At 35.0% G+C, this 18868-nt stretch overlaps 1 protein-coding gene and 1 pseudogene across 17 annotated transcripts in view; one reads left to right on the top strand and one right to left on the bottom strand.

Moving 5' to 3' along the window:
• Positions 1 to 18868, top strand: part of BAZ2B (bromodomain adjacent to zinc finger domain 2B) — a 294239-nt gene that overhangs the window by 160645 nt on the left and 114726 nt on the right. The gene's annotated exons all lie outside the window — the stretch shown is intronic.
• Positions 880 to 2259, bottom strand: LOC119255132 (40S ribosomal protein S2-like; annotated as a pseudogene).

Raw genomic sequence — 18868 nt, 5'->3', positions numbered from 1 at the left:
TTAAGCACTGTGTTTATATTTTGGAGATAATAAAGTACTTACCCCTTGATTTAGATGGTTTTATTTTTTAACCAACTTATCAAATACTGTGGAGTGCTAGCTAAGTGTCAGGCACTGTAAGGAAGTGTTGGCAATTGTAATGGAAAGCAAAATAAAATTGTTAAAAAGAAATTTTCAGTTTAGTGGAGGAGGCAGAAAGTTAATAAACTATGACAATATAATGTGATAATTTATGAAAAAAGGAGTAAATACAGCTAAATGGAACATGAAGAATGCACTAATGTATGTTACTTAGATATTTTGTTTCTATTTTTGGATGGTGTTCTAGGTATTTGGTATGTATCACTGAATTAAAGTTTCAAAGGTCTCTGCTTTTGTAGGACATATGTAGAGGTAGAGATAAACAGTTAGCATATTAGAAGGTAATAAGTATTATGTAGGAAAGAAAAAGTAGAGCTGGTAAGATAGCTGTGGTGATGATAATGGGATCCAGAAACTGGGAACAACTTAAAATGAAGGTGGTTTTCGAGCAAAGAGCAAGGAAATTAGTGTTGTTCATATTTTTGTTAAGAGATTTCCAGACAGACAATTTGAGGCAAGAGCATACCTGGTGTGTTCAGTGTGATTAGAACAGTGAGGCAGAAGGGAAAGTAGATATTGACAGAAGTAATGAGTGGTAAAGTCAGATTTTGTAGAGTTTTACAGACCACTGTAACTTTATTATTATAGGCCTATAATTATACTTCATCTAAATAGTAAGATGGGCTTCATCTAAATAGTAAGGTGGGCTAAATAGTAAGGGACTGTGAGGAGCCATTACAAAGCTTCAGTTGATCTGCCCTTTTTTTTTTTTCAGACAGACTCCATTCATTCAATCATTCATTCATTCATTTTGGTATAAAAGCTATGTGGTAGCCTCATCTGGGTCCTTTTCATGGAGACTCTGGTGTGAGTCTTTGTAAGATGATTTGTAAGTTCCTGCTAGGGAGATTTGGTGAGCACAGTCTTTTTCCAGAGATGGAAGTGAAATAGCTATATATTTAGAGATGGCATCAAATGTTGCCTTGGCAAAGTTGCCTAGGGGAGCAGTACAGCCTTTGATCAAGGTACACAGTCAATAGCTACCATCATTACCAGCTTTTTAGGCATAGAGGCCAAGACTATACCAATGTCACTGGGGGCAGGAATGGGGCCACTGACACAGAGCTAAAAAGTTGAGTCATCTTGCAAATATGTAGGGCTTGCCAGTCTTGTTCTCCCAGTAGCCTTGCTGCATGGGAACCATGGAAAGATTGGCAAGGATAATACCCCCCTCAGATAGCAATGGCTGCCTCCTTGAAACACTTAATACTCAGACTAACATGTCACTTGTAATCCCCAGTGACTACAGATGTCCTGAACTTGGTTCACTGGCCATCACAGGTCTCCTTTTGCCTGGACATAATCCTCAAAAATCTCACCTTTGAGGATGGCCCCAGGGGGGAAATATCAATGATCTCAGATTCCTTGATAGTCAAGAAGAGATAGAGCTCTGGGAATTTGCTCTTCCGGTCCTTGACAAGGCAGCCCAACTTGGTGACAAGGATCCACTCCTTACTAGGTCTTCACTCCATGAGTTCAGTGGCATTTGATGTGTTCTTGGAAAGGAAACTCTATCTTCTATTTAAAAAAAAAAAATCCCATTTCTATGTTGAGAATAGACTATAGAGAGACATTGACTATGATTACAAAGCTCTTACAGTAATCTAAGTGATTGCAGGTAGTGGCTTGCATAAGGATGGTAGCAGTCACATTCTGCAACTTTTTAAAAATATATATATATTTTTGCATAGAAGAACTGGGGTGTAGGCCAGAGGTAGGTGGTGAAAGGATTCACCAGAGACAGGGTAGGGAGCAGAACAGGCAGATCTACTGAAATACACTGCTAAGGGGAGCAGCGGGCCAGACAGGAGAGGTCTGTTGTGCCAAGTGGGTTAGCTCCCTGGCCTGGGATGGAACTCATGCTGCAATGGCTGGGAATAGCTTGATAGTGCTGAGACTTTAACCCCTGTGCCACCAGGAGGCCCTGAATGTTTGTTATTCTCTGTTTGTAACATGGTGATAACCTTGGGACATATAGTTTGTAGATGCTTGATCATGAGTCAAGCTATTTGTTATTGTTGGTCTTTTTTAATTCCTATGCAGGTTTCAGTATGGTTACCTATTACAGACACTCCCTTCACTCATATCTCCCATTCCTATATTTAGATCATAATACATGCTTAGAAAATTATAGCTGCTCTCATCATCATCTATTTTTTCTTTCTAGTATGCTATGCTCTTGGGAATAACCACCAGACTTGTTAGAATAATGTTTAAATTATAAAACATCATGAGGACTTTCTAATTAATGAAATCATGTATTTCTGAAATCTGATTAATGAATCATATATTTTTTACAGATAAAAAACGTTTTTTGTCTCCTTCCTATTATGGGTTGTTTCTGGGGAGGTGAATTTGACAAATAGCTTTGTTTCTAACTGGTAAAACAATATTCTTTGAGATGCCAGTGGGTATTTCACTATGAAAGTGAGCATAAGTTATTTTGCTACAATAGGAAAAAGAAATACAGCTCTGTACTTGAAGCAGATTTACATTTGAGGTAATAATACCATATTTTAAAAACTTAAACCTTTTATCTATCTAAAGACATAACAAATATGTTATTTTTCAAATATCAGATGAGTTAATACTGTTCATGATATGTTTTATGGACACAAGTTATTTGGACATAGAAAATATATTTTTGTAAAAGTCCTAATCCTTTTTTAAATAAGCTAATTGCACAGTGGTTAAAACATCTTGTGAGTTTGTGAGTGTGTGTGTATGTATATAGATTTATTTATGTATACAAGAACTGGGGTACAGGCCAGAGGTGTGGAGGGTGAGAGGATTCACCAGAGACAGAGTGGGGAACAGAACAGGCAGATCGACTGAAATACACTGCCATAGGGAGCAGTAGGCGAGTCAGGAGAGGTCTACTGCACCACCAGAGTAGCTCCCTGACCAGAAATCGAACTCATTTTGCAGTGGCTGTGGATTGCTTCATAGGTTGCGTCTTAACTCCTGTGCCACCAGGGAGGCCCCTTGTGCATGTTTTTAAGGTGTCAATTACAAAAGAAATCTGCTCTGGATTGAAATACCTTAAAAAGTCCTTTTAAGCATATACTAAGGATACGGGTAGGAGTTTGCCTAGCATTTATATTTCTGTTCTGTATACATATGACTTATTCCAAGTAGCTTGTTCTGTGCATTTCTCAAAATTTTTGCCTTTTTTCAAAGAAACAAATACAATTACACACATGTATATATGTTTATTTGCACATATACATGTGCATATATTTGTATGTACAAATGCACATATGTATATGTGCATGTGTAGGTATATAGATATATATATATATACATACAAGTATATATAAATGTGTGTATATATCATTCATCCTTTTATTTTTTTCCTCTGAAGTCTTCTTTCATTATTATACCCAAAATACTTATGTATAATTTATTTTAAGATCACTGTAATCATTAAACTAGCATTTTAAATAAAAAAATTTTTGTTGGCTCCCAGAGTTCCCTTTTTTATGGTAACAATTATCTGTGTCATTTCACATCTTAATTATGTGCAGGATTAGAAGTTTGTATCTTCAACATTTGTACATAACATAAAAATATTACTATACATATGTTTACATATTCCTTACCCATTTTGTTTTATGTTTATTTGGACAGTGTCTTGTCTTTAATTCACTTGGGGAAAAGAAAAGTGACTGGTCAGAAGATTTTCTTTTAAAAGTAATCCGATTGCCTATTTTTAATAATTGTACTGAATTGAATCTATTTCATTCCTGATTAATTGGAGTGCCCAGGAAATGAGTTTCCTGGTTAATTTTTCCTAGAATGCTTTCTCTTAACATTTGTTATTGAGATGTTTTGTTAATGTATTTGTGTAAGTATAAACTAATTATTTTTTGATGATTAGAAGGTGGCAAAGAATTACAGTTTCCTGATTTGACAATTTGAACTATTACTGAGCTAGTTTGGTAAACAAAGTACAAACATATATTAAATATGGATCTTTATTTGATAATTTGAGCAACTAATCTAGTTTTATAAACAAAGCATAATCATATTAAATGTGTAATAGTAATTGACCAGAGATGTCACAAGCAGAATAAGAATAATTGCTAAAAGTGAGGGATATAAACAAGTAAACTACTGTGATTTGACTATAAGAGAAATTATTAGAATGACTAGGAGAGGCTCCTTTATGGAAAAGATACCTGATTGTCAAGCAATAAAGAACTTCAAACAATTTTTAGAAAGACTTTATTGAGATGTAATTCACACATCCTATGGTTTGCCCATTTAAAATATAGAAACCAATATTTTTTGGTATTTGATTACATTTTTTAAGCTGTGGTAGAATATATGAAAGTTGCCATTTTACCATTCTAAAGATTTATTTATTTATGCACACATGAACTGGGGTATAGGCCAGGTGCGGGACATGAGAGGATTCACCAGAGATGGAGTGGGGAACAGAACAGGAAGACTGACTGAAATACACTGCTGAGGGGAGCAATGGGTGAGACAGGAGAGGTCTGATTAAAAAAAAAAATGCTCCCATAGTAGGCTGGGTCACAAACATACCTTGAACACCACTTGAACCAGTTTAATAGGATTCCTGGCAACAAGGTCTGGAATAGCATCCTTAAATTGTTGGTAGATGTGGTTGGCTTGGAGAATATGTCTGAGATAGTAATGCTATCTATCTTCTTGGTGGGCCTAGAAAACCTTTCAATGTGAATGGAAGCATTATATCATCTGTAAGTGAGAAAAGGATTGCTCAACTTGAATATTAACATCCAAGTCTGTATGAAAAAAATGTTAATTCCAAGTTTCAGATGAAAACTAAGACTTACATATAAATAAATCAAATGATAAAATTGTATCTAGAAAAAATGTTAATTCCAAGTTTCAGATGAAAACTAAGACTTACATATAACCTATTTATGCAGAACCAAATAAATTCACATGAAGTTTTATTAAAGGAATGTTTTGAACCTGTGTTTTATAGTATTTCATATTTTTATAAATAATTATCTTGCTGATAAACTGACTATGACCTCACTTATCTGTTTTGTGTGAAACTCCATTTCTGAAGAGAGAGCTGTTCAATATGAGATTCAAACCAACTATGACTTAACTAATCCCAGGGCATTGTTATGTTCTGAGTAAAGTAAAATTAGTCAATAGAAGTAAAGTAGTAGTCCCTAACTCCTTACCTATAATGAATATGAGATGTTTGGTATAAACATGAAAATTTTCATTGGTAAAATTGGATCACTTAAATAGCATTAAGTTATTCCTAAATGAAAAAAATTTTGAGGTAAGAAAATTTTTTAAATCTTAAGTTCCTTTCACACTTTCAAAAACAAGCCAACATTTGTGATAAGTATTAACTCAGAATTTATCCCCTATAAAATTGAAAAAATTGACCTACCTATTTCAAGATTTCTTCTTAGGAAAAGATGAAGATCTATATGTCACACTTTCTTTTTTTTTTTTTTAAAAGCATTCCCATTCTTTTTTTTTTTTTTTTAAAGATTTTTTTATTTATTTATACAAGCACTGGGTAAAGTCAGAAGCGCGGGAGGGTGAGAGAATTCACCAGAGCCAGAGCAGGGAGCAGAACAGGTAGAAGGACTGAAGTACACTGCTGAGGGGAGCAGCGGGAGGCAGGAGAGGTCTGCGTGCCATGTGGGACCCTCGCCTCTTGGCCAGGGATCGAACAGGCGCTGCAGAGGATGCGGGCAGCTTCGCAACCCAGCGCTCAACCCCTGCGCCACCGGGGAGGCCCTATGTCACACTTTCTTATTTTGCAGATTGTCAAGTTCCATATAAATTGTGATGATTATCAAGCATATTCAGTCATTATTTATTAAGATTTTATATTCTAGGACCTCCCCGGTGGTGCAACCGGTTGAGCCTCCCGGCTCTGGTTCGATTCCCACCTGGCCCAGGGAGATTCCCACATGGCGCTACAGACCTCTCCTGTCTTGCCTGCTTCTCCCCTCAGCAGTGTATTTCGGTCCTCTGCCTGTTCTGCTCCCTACTCTGTCTCCGGTGGATTCTCTCACCCTCCCGCACCTCTGGCCTGTACCCAAGTGCTTGTATAAATTTTTCATTTTATACCAAACATCTCAAATTCATTATAGGTAAGGAGTTAGGGCTTACTACTTTACTTGTATTGACTAATTTTACTTTACTCAGAACATAACAATGCCGTGGGATTAGTTAAGTCATAGTTGGTTTGAATCTCATATTGAACAGCTCTCTCTTTAAAAAAAAATTAAAAAGATTTTATATTCTAGTAATAAGGCTGTAAAGATATAAGCACAATAGTCCTTTCTTCTCAAGGATCTCTGGTAGATGTCAGATATCAAAAGAAGATTGTTATAATTTTATGTGTGTTATGTATGTAATAATTGTGTTAACTAGGGAATATACAAGAGCAGCAAAATAGAGCATGTAAGATATCTTAGTGAGTCAAAATGTTTCCCCAGAGTAGTTAATGTATGTGACAAGCCCTAGAATAGGAGTTTGGCAGGGAATCAGGGAAGAATATTTGAGGCAGTGTGAGTATCTTAGACCAAAATACCTGGTTTGACTGCAGGGAAGACAATGGTATATTTGGGGAATGTTAAGAAGATGTATGAGAGTGAGGCCCAAGAGAAAGTCAGATGTGTAGTAAGAAGAGTTTTTTTATGTCAAACACAGAACCTGAGATTTTACCATATTTGTAATGTAAAAATACTAATAGGCTTTAATAGGGAAGTTGTAGGATTAAATTTTTATATTAAGAGGATTACTTTTTAAAAAAAATATAGGATTGTTGTTGGTTGTTTAGAGGGTTGGAGAACAGAGAAGCAGAAAGACCTCTTAGAAGTTTATTGCAATGTTTCCAGTAAGAACTGAAATAATGGTGGCAACAGTGAGAAGATGTTTAGGAAGCAGAACCAACAGAGGAGAGTGAATAGTTCATGAGATTTCAAATATCAGGCTTATTTATCTCCATTAAATCCCTCTATTATAAAACCTAGTCAGTCATGTGACTATTTAAATGAAGTTGTAGAGCAAGTTTTGAAAGTACTGAGGAACTTAAAATGTTGGATAAGCCTGTTCATTCCCAAACTGTATTAATACAGCTTCGGCAAGTTTTACACAAACACACACACACACACACACACACACACACACACGAAGGGGGAGAGAGAGGGAGAGGTATGTGTGTATGTGTAGAGGGAGGGAAATTATGTAAAATTTGCTCAGTGGATAAATGCCTAAGACATTTTGGTACGTAACATGTGAAAGGTCATACTGGGAACATTTTATATCCAGTCTTGAATGTAGAAGCTACTATTGACAATATTGACTTCATTTTTCATACAGAATGCATTAAGTTAAATAGCATTCTAGGGACAGGAAAACCAAGAAACCAAGTATCCTTTTTTTTTTTTCATAACAGCTTTCTGGGGATATAATTCACCCAGTTAACATATGCAATTCCGCATTATCGCACAACAGTAAAACATTTTCATCATACCAAAAAGAATCTCCCATTAGTAGTCATTCCCAAGTTTCCCCCAACCAAACCATAGCCCATGGCAACGATGAACCTATTTTCTGTTTTTATAAATTTGCCTTTTCTGGACATTTTATGCAAAAGAATCCTGTAATATATGGTCATTTGTGACTGGCTTTCACTTAGTATGTTTTCAAGGTTTTTCCTTGTATGTATGAATATTTCGTTCCTTATTGGTAAATAATACTTTATTGTATAGGTATACCATATTTTACTTATTTTATCAATTGTTAGTTATTTGGGTTATTTCTACATTTATGTGGATGCTTAGCATGGGTCATGTTAAGACATGTTTGGGATATATACTTGGGGCCTTATATTATGAAGAGAAGCAGTCAAATTCTCTGAGTAGTGTCACAGAGGGTCTTGAATCTTCAAAAAAAACCTTTGAGTATTATTTAATATTTGGGTAAGACATGAACCAATTATATGTACTTCGAAAAAAGAAGCTTATTTGAGAAAATAAATTAGTACATTATTTGACTAAGAAATAGTGGATAAAATTACTGTTAACTATTTGTGTGAAGTTTTGGAGATTATCTGTCAAAAGAGGAGAAAATTTAGATTCTAACTTATTGTAAAAAGGAGTTACAGTCTCAACAAAATTATTTTTTTTCAAATAATAAGTTATAAAAGTATGTACTATCTTACTATAAAACCTTTTTACTATTTTGGTTAAAAAAAAACTAAACTAAAAATGTCTGTTAAAAATAAAACTTCAAATTATTGGCTATAAAAAGTAATGATGGAGGGGGATTTTGGTGTAGTTTGACAGGGTGTAGCCTAGTGTACTTCTGAACATTTATTCAGATTTACTTCTGAAAAAGTATGTAGTTGGAAGTAAAAATTATTTTAAAATCACCATCTCGCCTTGATTTTTTGCATGCATTTGACATATGAAAGAAATAATTTATACCTTTAATGAGTATTTTCCCACTTTAGTGTATTTAGTTTGAGGAAAATAAAGATATTTTCTTCTGAATTCTGACCAAACACAGAACAATAAAACATCTCTCAAAAAGTATGCTAGGTACTCTCTTTACAGTAGCTCTTTGAAGTAGGTGTAATTAATCCCATTTTACTGATTCAGAAACCAAGACTCAACAGACATGCTGGCTATGTGCTGAATAATTTAGAGAATCCATAAAACAAATACAGAGCAGTAAAAAGTCAAAGTAATTAGCAACTTCCTGGGTGAAGCTAAAGTGCTCTGTAGTTCAAAGATGGGAAGTTGTGACCGAGGATTAGTCAGATACAGCTTATGGATAAACTGACTCTTGGGCTTATATTGGAGGGACATGATACTTGGATTGTTGAAAGGAAAAAACAGTATATCTTAGTGGTGTAAAAAGCATGAGCAAAAATGAAAAGAGAAAAAAAAAACTAAATAAGTAAAACATTGGTTAGGGAGTTTTATACCAATCCCTTCCATTGCAAATAACACTAACCTATTAAAACTTAATTACAAGGATAAATATTTGGAAGGTTACAGAGAGTCTCAGGGAATAATAGGAAAATCATAAAAGCAGATCTAAGAAACAGAACCTGAGCTTGACCCTACTCTCAGCTTCAGTCTCTTAGGACCTCTCAGCTTCTCTGTACATCTCTCTACCAACAGTTTTTCCAACCCATTTTTCTTGAGCAATCTAGTTTTAGTACCACAGTCTTTATGATCTCCCACTCAGCAATAATTCCCCTGTTTATGATTAGATCATGGTGTCTTTAGATATAACTTTAACATGTCATAGATTTCTGAACTGCCATTGTCTCCTTGAGTAATATCTGGTTCAGCTTTGAGTGGGGTCATGTGGCCCATTTTTGAGGCTCAAAAATTACACGGTTTATTTAGAAACAAGAAATGTGAGCACAATGGGGCATGGCATAGACCTTTCTACTTTCTGGATGGAGGTGAAGGGTAGATTTTTTACTTGAATGAAAACTCATCATTTAAAAATTATTTTTTTAAGATGTACTTATTTATTTATACAAGCACTGGGTACAGTCAGAAGCGCAGGAGGGTGAGAGAATTCACCAGAGTCAGAGTGGAGAGCAGAGCAGGCAGACTGATGAAATACACTGCTGAGGGGAGCAGCGGGCAGCAGCAGAGGTCTGTGCACCATGTGGGACCCTCAGCCGGTAGCCGGGGATGGAACTGGCACTGCAGAGGCTGCGGGCAGCTTTGCAACCCAGCGCTCAACCGCTGCGCCACCAGGGAGGCCCTAAAAATTATTTTAAGGCAAAACCCCTTTTTTTTTCTTCCTGATAGTGTAATTTAAGTGATGCTGTGTCTTTCAAAATCTCTCTCTTCCACTTTTCCTTCCTCCCTAGCTTAGTACCCCCCAACCTCTGCCCCCCAGCTCTTTTTTCCCACTTCTTCCATCATCCCGCCCTGAAGCTGAAGTGAGAAGGACAAAAGTTTTCAGGTATTCAGCTATTAAGAAAAAATTAAAATTAAAAAAACATGCCCTGGTTCCCAAAATAGGAAACTTAGACATTATATGTGGAATGTGAATTAAAAATTTTTTTCTCCCATATTTCAGTATTTTGTGAATTTAATAAAGTGAGCACATACACATTTCTTTTTACTGGGAAAATTTTAAAAATGTAGTAATTTAGATTTGGTTGAATCATGATGAGAATATTTTAAATGAAAAAAATAGAAAAATAAATGAAAATTATTAGATGAAGTTTTATAAGGCAAAGGTTATGCATGATGTATTTATCTTTATATTCTAAAAAATAGCCACTATATAATTTTGTATTAGCTGAGTAGTTTTTAAATGAGTAGTGACATTATAGTTATTTTAATATAGGTGGCAGAAAGAAAATAATTACTTCATGTATAGTATTTTTTCCTTGAAATTTTATCAGAATTCATAATTTCTTATTGTCTTTAATTTCAGTAGCACAGTTTTTAAAGAAGTATTTCTTTTTTGATTAAAACATTGTTTCTTCTACTTTACTGCCATATGAGAGTATCCTGTGGCCTGTGTAGATGTTGAAATTGACAGGTGTAAATGAATCGTAAATGTAATCATTAGAGAATAGTTAAATTAAACAATGTGCCTTGTGTATTATAAAACAATTATACATCTGTATTTGGATTTGAATGCTGAGATGACTATTTTCAGAAGCATTTTTTTCATACTGATTTTATATTTTCCTGAGTATCAGAAAATTTGTAACTTTTTAAATAGATATCCCTAATCACTAACAAAATAATGGTTAAATGTAACCTCTTCCCACTGCATATCTAACTTACTTCCTTAATTTGTTTGCTCATCTACAGATACAGCCATCCCATTTCCTGACTCTATACCATTTTTCAATATGGTACCACTGCTACTGTTACTTAGCTCAATTTCTTGTTAGCAAGGTATCAGTTTAACTCAACTTTGATAAGGTTTCCACCATTGTCCAAATTACTGAACTGTAAACCCTGAGTTAGACTATTTAACCTAATTGACTTACTCATTTTATCCCAAATACCTATCACTAGTCATGGTTTAATAAATGCTTTCTGAAGGATTGAACATTTAATGTTTCCATAATGGTTAAACTTTGTATAATTGGTGTCGCAGCATCTGGGTGAAAGGACTTTGATCTATCCTTAATTGGCTGAGTATGTGGAGTAGAAGAATCTAGCATTTAGGTGACATCCCAGGTGCCCAAGTAATATAAAAGCCCTTATTTCTTTGTCTTATACTGGAAGTTTAAATGTGTCTTCAAATCCTTGAGAAATGCTAAAATTTTTGTACAGCCACTCTTAGTAATAGACTGTATACAAAAGACATGAATCTGCTAGTGTAGTAATACATACACATGCACACATGTAGTTATATATATATATATGCAAGTATATATTCAAATAAAATTCCTGTATAGCTGCTGGTATGATTAGGGACTGTAAAATTCCTAACATAAAATCTTTTTATGTTTCCCTTAAACTATACATTATTAGAAAGCCAAATAGAGCAATGTTTTTCAAGCTTCTTAGTCAGTGACCCAGAATATTTCATTTTTTATTACCCTACTATGTGGCTTTCTATGACTCATGTGTTTTAATCCACAGGTATAAAACTCTTGTGTCAAGTGGGACTAATGAATTCCATAAACAGAAATTATTTAAAATTTTAGAATTGGTAGCCAGTGTTTCCTATGTATTATCTTTGTCTTACTTTGTAATGGTTCTGGTTTCTTAAAATGAAATAGTCTGTTATACAAAAAGATGTCAGTGTCTGAGGGAACATTATCATTTCTTTCACAACTGTACTGTAAAACTTTTTGTAATGTCATAACTATGGAAAGTTGGTTAGTGTGATTTTTACATTGTATTTAGTCTTTTTTAATTTAAATTTAATTTTATCTGCATATTGTTAGTTAATGTTTAATGGCTACCCTATCTACCCATTCCATCCATGCAGATTTATACTGGTTTTAATACATAGATCTTTGGTTCATCACAATTGCTTGCTGTCTAGTTGCATGTTGTTCTTAAAAATTGGAATGAGGGCCTCCCCGGTGGCGCAGCGGTTGAGCGCTGGGTTGTGAAGCTGCCCGCAGCCTCTGCAGTGCCGGTTCGATCCCCAGCTGCTTCCCGGCCACCAGAGGAGGGTCCCACATGGCGCGCAGACCTCTCCTGCCGCCCGCTGCTCCCCTCAGCAGTGTACTTCGGTCCTTCTGCCTGCTCTGCTCCGCTCCCCACCCTCTCTCTGGTGAATTCTCTCACCCTCCCACGCTTCTGACTGTACCCAGTGCTTGTATAAATAAATAAATAAATCTTAAAAAAAAAAAAAAATTGGAATGAAAGGGCCTCCCTGGTGGCACAAGGGGTTAAGAGTTGTGTGAGCTCTTTGTAGATCTTTGATATCAGCCCTTTATCGCATGTATGGGGTGCAAATATTTTCTCCCATTCAGTAGGGTGTCTTTTTGTTTTGGTTATTATCTCTTTTGCTGTACAGAAGCTTTTAGTTTGATATAGCCTCAACTTTTTATATTCACCTTTGTTTTCCTTGCTTCTAGAGATGAGTTCTCAAAGGTGTTTCTGAAATTTATGTCATGGAGTGTTTTGCCTATGTTTTCTTCTATATATATTATGGTTTTAGGTCTTACATGCAAGTCTCTTACCCACTTTGGGTTTTTTTTTTTTTAAGATTTATTTATTTATTTATACAAGCTCTGGGTACAGTCAGAAGCGCGGGAGGGTGAGAGAATTCGCCAGAGCCAGAGCAGGGAGCAGAGCAGGCAGAAGGACCGAAGTACACTGCTGAGGGGAGCAGCGGGCAGCAGGAGAGGTCTGCACGCCATGTGGGACCCTCCTCCAGTGGGCAGGGAGCAGCCGGGGATCAAACCGGCGCTGCAGAGGCTGCGGGCAGCTTCGCAACCCAGCGCTCAACCGCTGCACCACCGGGAAGGCCCTCTTACCCACTTTGAAGTGATCTTTGTGCATGATGTAAGATAGCAGTTTAGTTTCATTCTTTTGCATGTGGCAGTCCAATTTTCCCAGCACTATTTGTTGAAGAGACTTTCCTTATTCCAGTGTATATTCTTTGCTCCTTTGTCATAGATTAGTTGACAATTTATGTGTGGTTTTATTTCTGGACTTTCGATTTGATTCCATTGTCCTGTGTGTGTGTGTTTTTTTTTTCTTTTCCAGTAACATGTGGTTTTTATTGTTATGGTTTTGTAGTATAGTTTGAAGTCTGGAAGCATAATACTCCCATTTTCCCCTTTTTGTCAGAACTTTGGCTATTCAGGGTCTTTTGGATTCCATATCAATTTTAGCAGTATTTGTCCTTTTTTTTTTTTTTTTTTTAAGAACATCATTGCAATTTTCTTTGGAATTGCATTGAATCTGTAAATTGCTTTGGGTAGGATGGTCATTTTTGATAATGTTTATTCTTCTGGTCCATAAGCAGGAATGTATTTTTATTTCTTTATGCCTCTTCTATTTCTTTTAATAATATTTTATAATTTTCCTTGTATAGATCTCTCACCTTCTTTGTTAAAATCACCATTTTTATTTTCATGTATTTAATTTTTTGTACAATTATAAATGAGATGGTTTTCTTAATTTCTTCCTCTTCAGGCCAGTAGTTTTCATATAGGAAGGTAACTGATTTTTGTATATTGATTTTGTAACCTCCTACTTTAGTGAACTGATTTATTGTTTTAATTAATTTTTTCCATGGATTTTTAAGGGTTCACTATGTATTATTATATCATCTGAAAAAAATGATAGTTTTACTTCTTCTTTCCCAATTTGTTTTCCTTTTATGCCTTTGCCTTGCCTAATTGCTCTAGCTAGGACTTCTAGTACCATGTTGAATAGTGGTGGTGAAAGTGGACATCCTTGTCTTGTACTGGCTCTTAGTGGAAAGGCTTTAAGTTTAAGTTTTGAGAATGATGCTGGTTGTGGGTTTGTCAAATATGATTTTTATTATATTGAGATATGTTCCTTTTATTCCTGTTTTTTCAATGGCTTTCATCATGGATAGATGTTGGACTTTATCAAATGCTTTCTCTGCATCTATTGATATGACCATATGGTTTTTATCTTTTTGTTGCTGGTGAATTACATTGATGACTTTCAGATGTTGAACCATCCTGGTGCCCCTGGAATAAATTCCACTTGGTTATGTATGTAATTCTCTTGATCCATTCTTGGATTTGGTTTGCTATTATTTTATTGGGAATTTTAGTATCTGTGTGTTCATTAGAGAGACTGGCCTGTAGTTTTCTTCCTCTGTGTTGTCTTTCTTTGGTTTCAGTATTAGTGTGATGTTGGCCTCATAAAATGTATTTGAAAGTAGTCCTTCTTTCTCAGTCTTTTGGAAGACTTTGAGTAGGATAGGTATTAGTTCATCTTTGAAAGTTTGATAGAACTCACTAATAAAACCATCTGGCCTTGGGCTTTCATTTTTTGGAAGAGTTTTGATTTCAGTTTCCTTGCTTAGAAATTGGTTTGTTCAAGTTTTCAAGAGATGAAACTATAACATTAAAATTTGTGTTATGTTAGGTTAGTTATATGGCAGTTCCCAGGAGGTATTGGGCATTAGCTATTTTGTACTTGTGTAGTATAAATAGTGTATAAAATAATTGGATCATACTTGAAGGCTTGCATTTAAAAATGAAATGATTTGACTAGCTTATATGTTTCCTCTTTTATGTGTGAGTTTATCCAGATTTTCTTAAGTGAGAATTTTTAATTTTAAGTAAATTTAGTATTCCAAAAATAACTAAATTGTGCATTTTGTTCCTTCCTCTGGACTCTAGCTTTTAAAAAAATTCTAACACAGAAATTATGAAAAAATAATTGATATAGTAAAGTAGTATAAGCATCTACCTTGGAAGCAAGATGTGACTTGTTAAGAAATCTTGATTTTTGACAATTCGTAAAACAAATGAATGGGAAAGAAATAGTACAATATAATCCTAGGCATCAGCTTCTTTTCAGGAAAAACATGGTTAATTTTGGTTCTTTTTTCAGAGGGATTATTTAAAATTGAATTCATAAAATAAAAATGGTGTCCTTAGGTGAAAAATTGCCCCTTTTATTAGAATTTACAGTTTGAGTTTACCCAAGTTGGGGTTTGTTCAGCTTCTTGAATCTATGTCTTTTACCCAAATTGAAAAATTTTCAGGTAACATCTTTTCCAATTAAAGTACCACTCCCTTTGACATCTCTTGTCTTTAATGACATGAATGTTAGAACTTTTGCTATTATCCCACATGATCATTCATCATTTTTATTTTTTTATTTTTATTTTTTTAATGTAATTTCATTGTCATTCTTTTTTTTTAAAAAAGATTTATTTATCTATACAAGAGCTGGGGTACAGGCCAGAGGCATGGGAGGGTGAGAGGATTCACCAGAGACAGAGCTGGGAGCAGAACAGGTAGACAGACAGAAGGCACTGTTGAGGGGAGCAGCGGGCAAGGCAGGAGAGGTCTGCCACGCCATGTGGATATATCTCCCTGGCCGGCCTGGAATCGAACTGGCACTGCAGAGGCTGTGGACAGCTTCACAGTGCTGTGCTCAACCTGCTGCGCCCACAGGGAGATCCCTGTCCATTGTTTTTTTTTTTTTTTTTTTTATAGAGGCATGTTTTATTTATTTGTTTGTTTGTTTGTTTGTTTGTTTGTTTTGTTTATACATGCACTGGGTACAGTCAGAAGCACTGGAGGGTGAGAGAATTCACCAGAGCCAGAGCGGGGAGCAGAGCAGGCAGAAGGACCGAAGTACACTGCTGAGGGGAGCAGCGGGCGGCAGCAGAGGTCTGCGCGCCATGTGGGACCCTCCTCTGGTGGCCAGAGAGCAGCCGGGGATCGAACCAGCGCTGCAGAGGCCGCGGGCAGCTTCGCAACCCAGCGCTCAACCGCTGCACCACCGGGGAGGCCCACCTGTCCATTGTTTTTAATGTTCTGTTTTCACATTTGATAATTTCCATTGATCTATCCTCAAGTTCATTGACTTTTTTTTTTTATATCATATCCATTCTGCTGTTGTCTCCATCCAGTGAGCTCTTTTATTTCAGTTACTTTACTTTTCAATTCTAAAGTTTTCATTAGTTCTTCTTTATATTTTATATTTTATTGTCAAGGCTTTATAGTTTACTATTCAAGTGTGTTCATTATAACTTGCTCACTAACTACCAACTACTTTATGTATTTGGGTATCAGAAAATACAATCCTCTTATGGTTTAGTAAGCTATTAACCATTAATAGAAAATTACAGGTAATAGCTTATGACCTGATCTAAAATCCTGCCTTTTGGTTAGCAAACAATTAGGTAGTCTAAGCCAGTAACATAAATATGGTAGTTATCAGAATTTTTGTGGTTTAATATTGGAAAAAATAATTTAGTGTCCTTTGTTACACGACACTGGTTAGTGATAACTGGAAATCTATGTCCAGAGCTTGTGACTAACTCATCTCTTTTGAACCATCTAGGACAAATGATTATTAGTCACCTTCTTCAAGTGTTCTTAAGATTTAATCAAGGACAAATTTTACTTCTGTAAAATACAACATTCCATTCTTGATCAAGGATTTTTCCTGTGCCAGATTTATATTTGAAAGTTATTTCTTTCCCTTTGAAAAATGTGTTTAATTTTTGTGTAATGATTTTTAATGTAGAGAATTGGAAGAGGTTTACAAACATTAAAAGGAGTAAAAATCACTCATAATACCATTATTCTGTGATAACAATTATATTTTCTTTCATTCTTTTCCCTTTAATATCTGTTCATATATCTGTACTTAAAAAAGTTAGATCATACTAGGTTTATGTTGTATAAGCTTTCTTTCCACTTACCATTGTACTGTGAATATTTTCATGTATTAGATAGTATTAGAAAATAAAATTTTTAATGTATATGTGGTGTTGGTTCACTGGAATGAGTATTTAAGTTTGATTATCATTTATTTGTTAAAATTCTTCCCAGATATTGGTGGACCATTGACCCTAATTTTAGTTTTCCCCACTTTCTTTTACTGTGTCTTTATGGTAGAAGGCAGTGGGAAAAAAAGGGCCAAGGCAGAAGATGCCTTTTTTAAAAAAAAAAAAAAAACAGAAGTCACTAAAACCACAATTCTTATTCTTTGGTCTTCTTATTTTGAAACTGAAAAACTTCATTTAAAAAAAAAATTTGATAAAACTTACTGTCACATTATTAAATTGTTCACAGTGCCTGATCTATTCTTCCATTACTACTTAATGTGTTTAAAACTATACTGTCCACAACTTAGCATGTTCTAATATTGATCTAAATAACACAGTTTTACAGGAAGGAGTGGGGCCAGACTTCTTTTTCTGATACTTAACACCTTTGACTATAGCAAGTGACTTAATCTTTCTATGTCTGTGTTTCCTCATCTGAAAATTATTATCATTATTATTAATGGTGATGATCACAATATACTTGGAATTTGATTTGATATAATTAAAGTAATGAAGTGAAAATACTTAGCATAGTGTTTGGTATAAATACTAGTCTTTTAGTAAGTAATGTAATGGTGTTAAAAATTAGGAATAAGTAGTAATAATACTGTCAATAATCATATTTGATATATTATCTCAAATTTTTCCATAAAAGTGTTAAATTTTAGGTTAAATCACTTCTTACCTAGTCTGACCACTTGACTCATTTTCTAAGCTCTTTTTAGTGTTTTTCCCAATCCTGTGTGTGCGATGTTTTTTTCCTATATAACTTTTGAATTGTCAAGCTTTTCAATATCTGGCTTGTTGTCAATTTTATTTTAATGCCATATAAATAAATATTTTTCCTAAAATTATTTCACTGAGAATTCGGTGGGGTTATTTTCAGTTACCTCCAGAATATTAAATTATGAACAAATTCGAAAGGATAAGTAATAGATTCGGTGTTTAAATTTTTCCCTCATCCTAACTTCAAATTAGTTTTTCACTTCACAGATTCTTTTTTTATATATTTTATATAATTCTTACATCATTTTTCATTTTTGTACAATGTATGCATTTTCACCTTGGTTATATTCCCCATACAATTCCCACCCCCCTTATTTTGACCCTAATCCCTTTGTTCCTCCTTCCCCACCCCCCGTAGTATGTCTCTGGTTTATAGTTGCTTGTTGATTTTGATTTTTCTTTATTATAACTAGTCTTTTTCTTGGTCCTTTATTTAGGTTTTCTAAATTCCTGCTATGAGTGAGACCATCCAGTATTTTTCTTTTTCTTTCTAGTTTATTTCGCTGAGCATGATCCCTTTCAGCTCCATCCATGTTGCTGCAAATTGCATGAGCTTATCTTTTTTGATTGCTGAGTAATATTCCATTGTATATATATACAACATCTTCTTCATCCAGTCATCTACTTTTGGGCATTTGGGTTCTTTCCACAGCTTAGCTATTGTAAATAGTGCTGCTATAAACCTAGGGGTGCAGGTGCCCTTTTGAATTAATGTTTCTGTGTCCTTTGGGTAAATACCAAGGAGTGAAATGGCTGGATCATGTGGAAGTTCTATCTTTAGTATGTTAAGGAATCTCCATGCAGCTTTCCATAGTGGTTGAACCATTTTGTACTCCCACCAGCAGTGCAGGAGAGTTCCTTTTTCTCCACACCCTCGCCAACATTTTTGTTGCTAGTTTCTTTTAATATGTGCCATTCTCACTGGTTTAAGATGGTATCTCAGTTTAGTTTT

The sequence above is a fragment of the Talpa occidentalis genome, unplaced genomic scaffold, assembly GCF_014898055.3.
Source record: "Talpa occidentalis isolate TD23 unplaced genomic scaffold, MPIMG_talOcc4v2.1 talOcc4.3, whole genome shotgun sequence".
In the NCBI taxonomy this organism is placed as follows: domain Eukaryota; kingdom Metazoa; phylum Chordata; class Mammalia; order Eulipotyphla; family Talpidae; genus Talpa; species Talpa occidentalis.
Note: the sequence above shows the minus strand (reverse complement) of the source record. Positions and strands in the feature narration are given on the sequence as shown.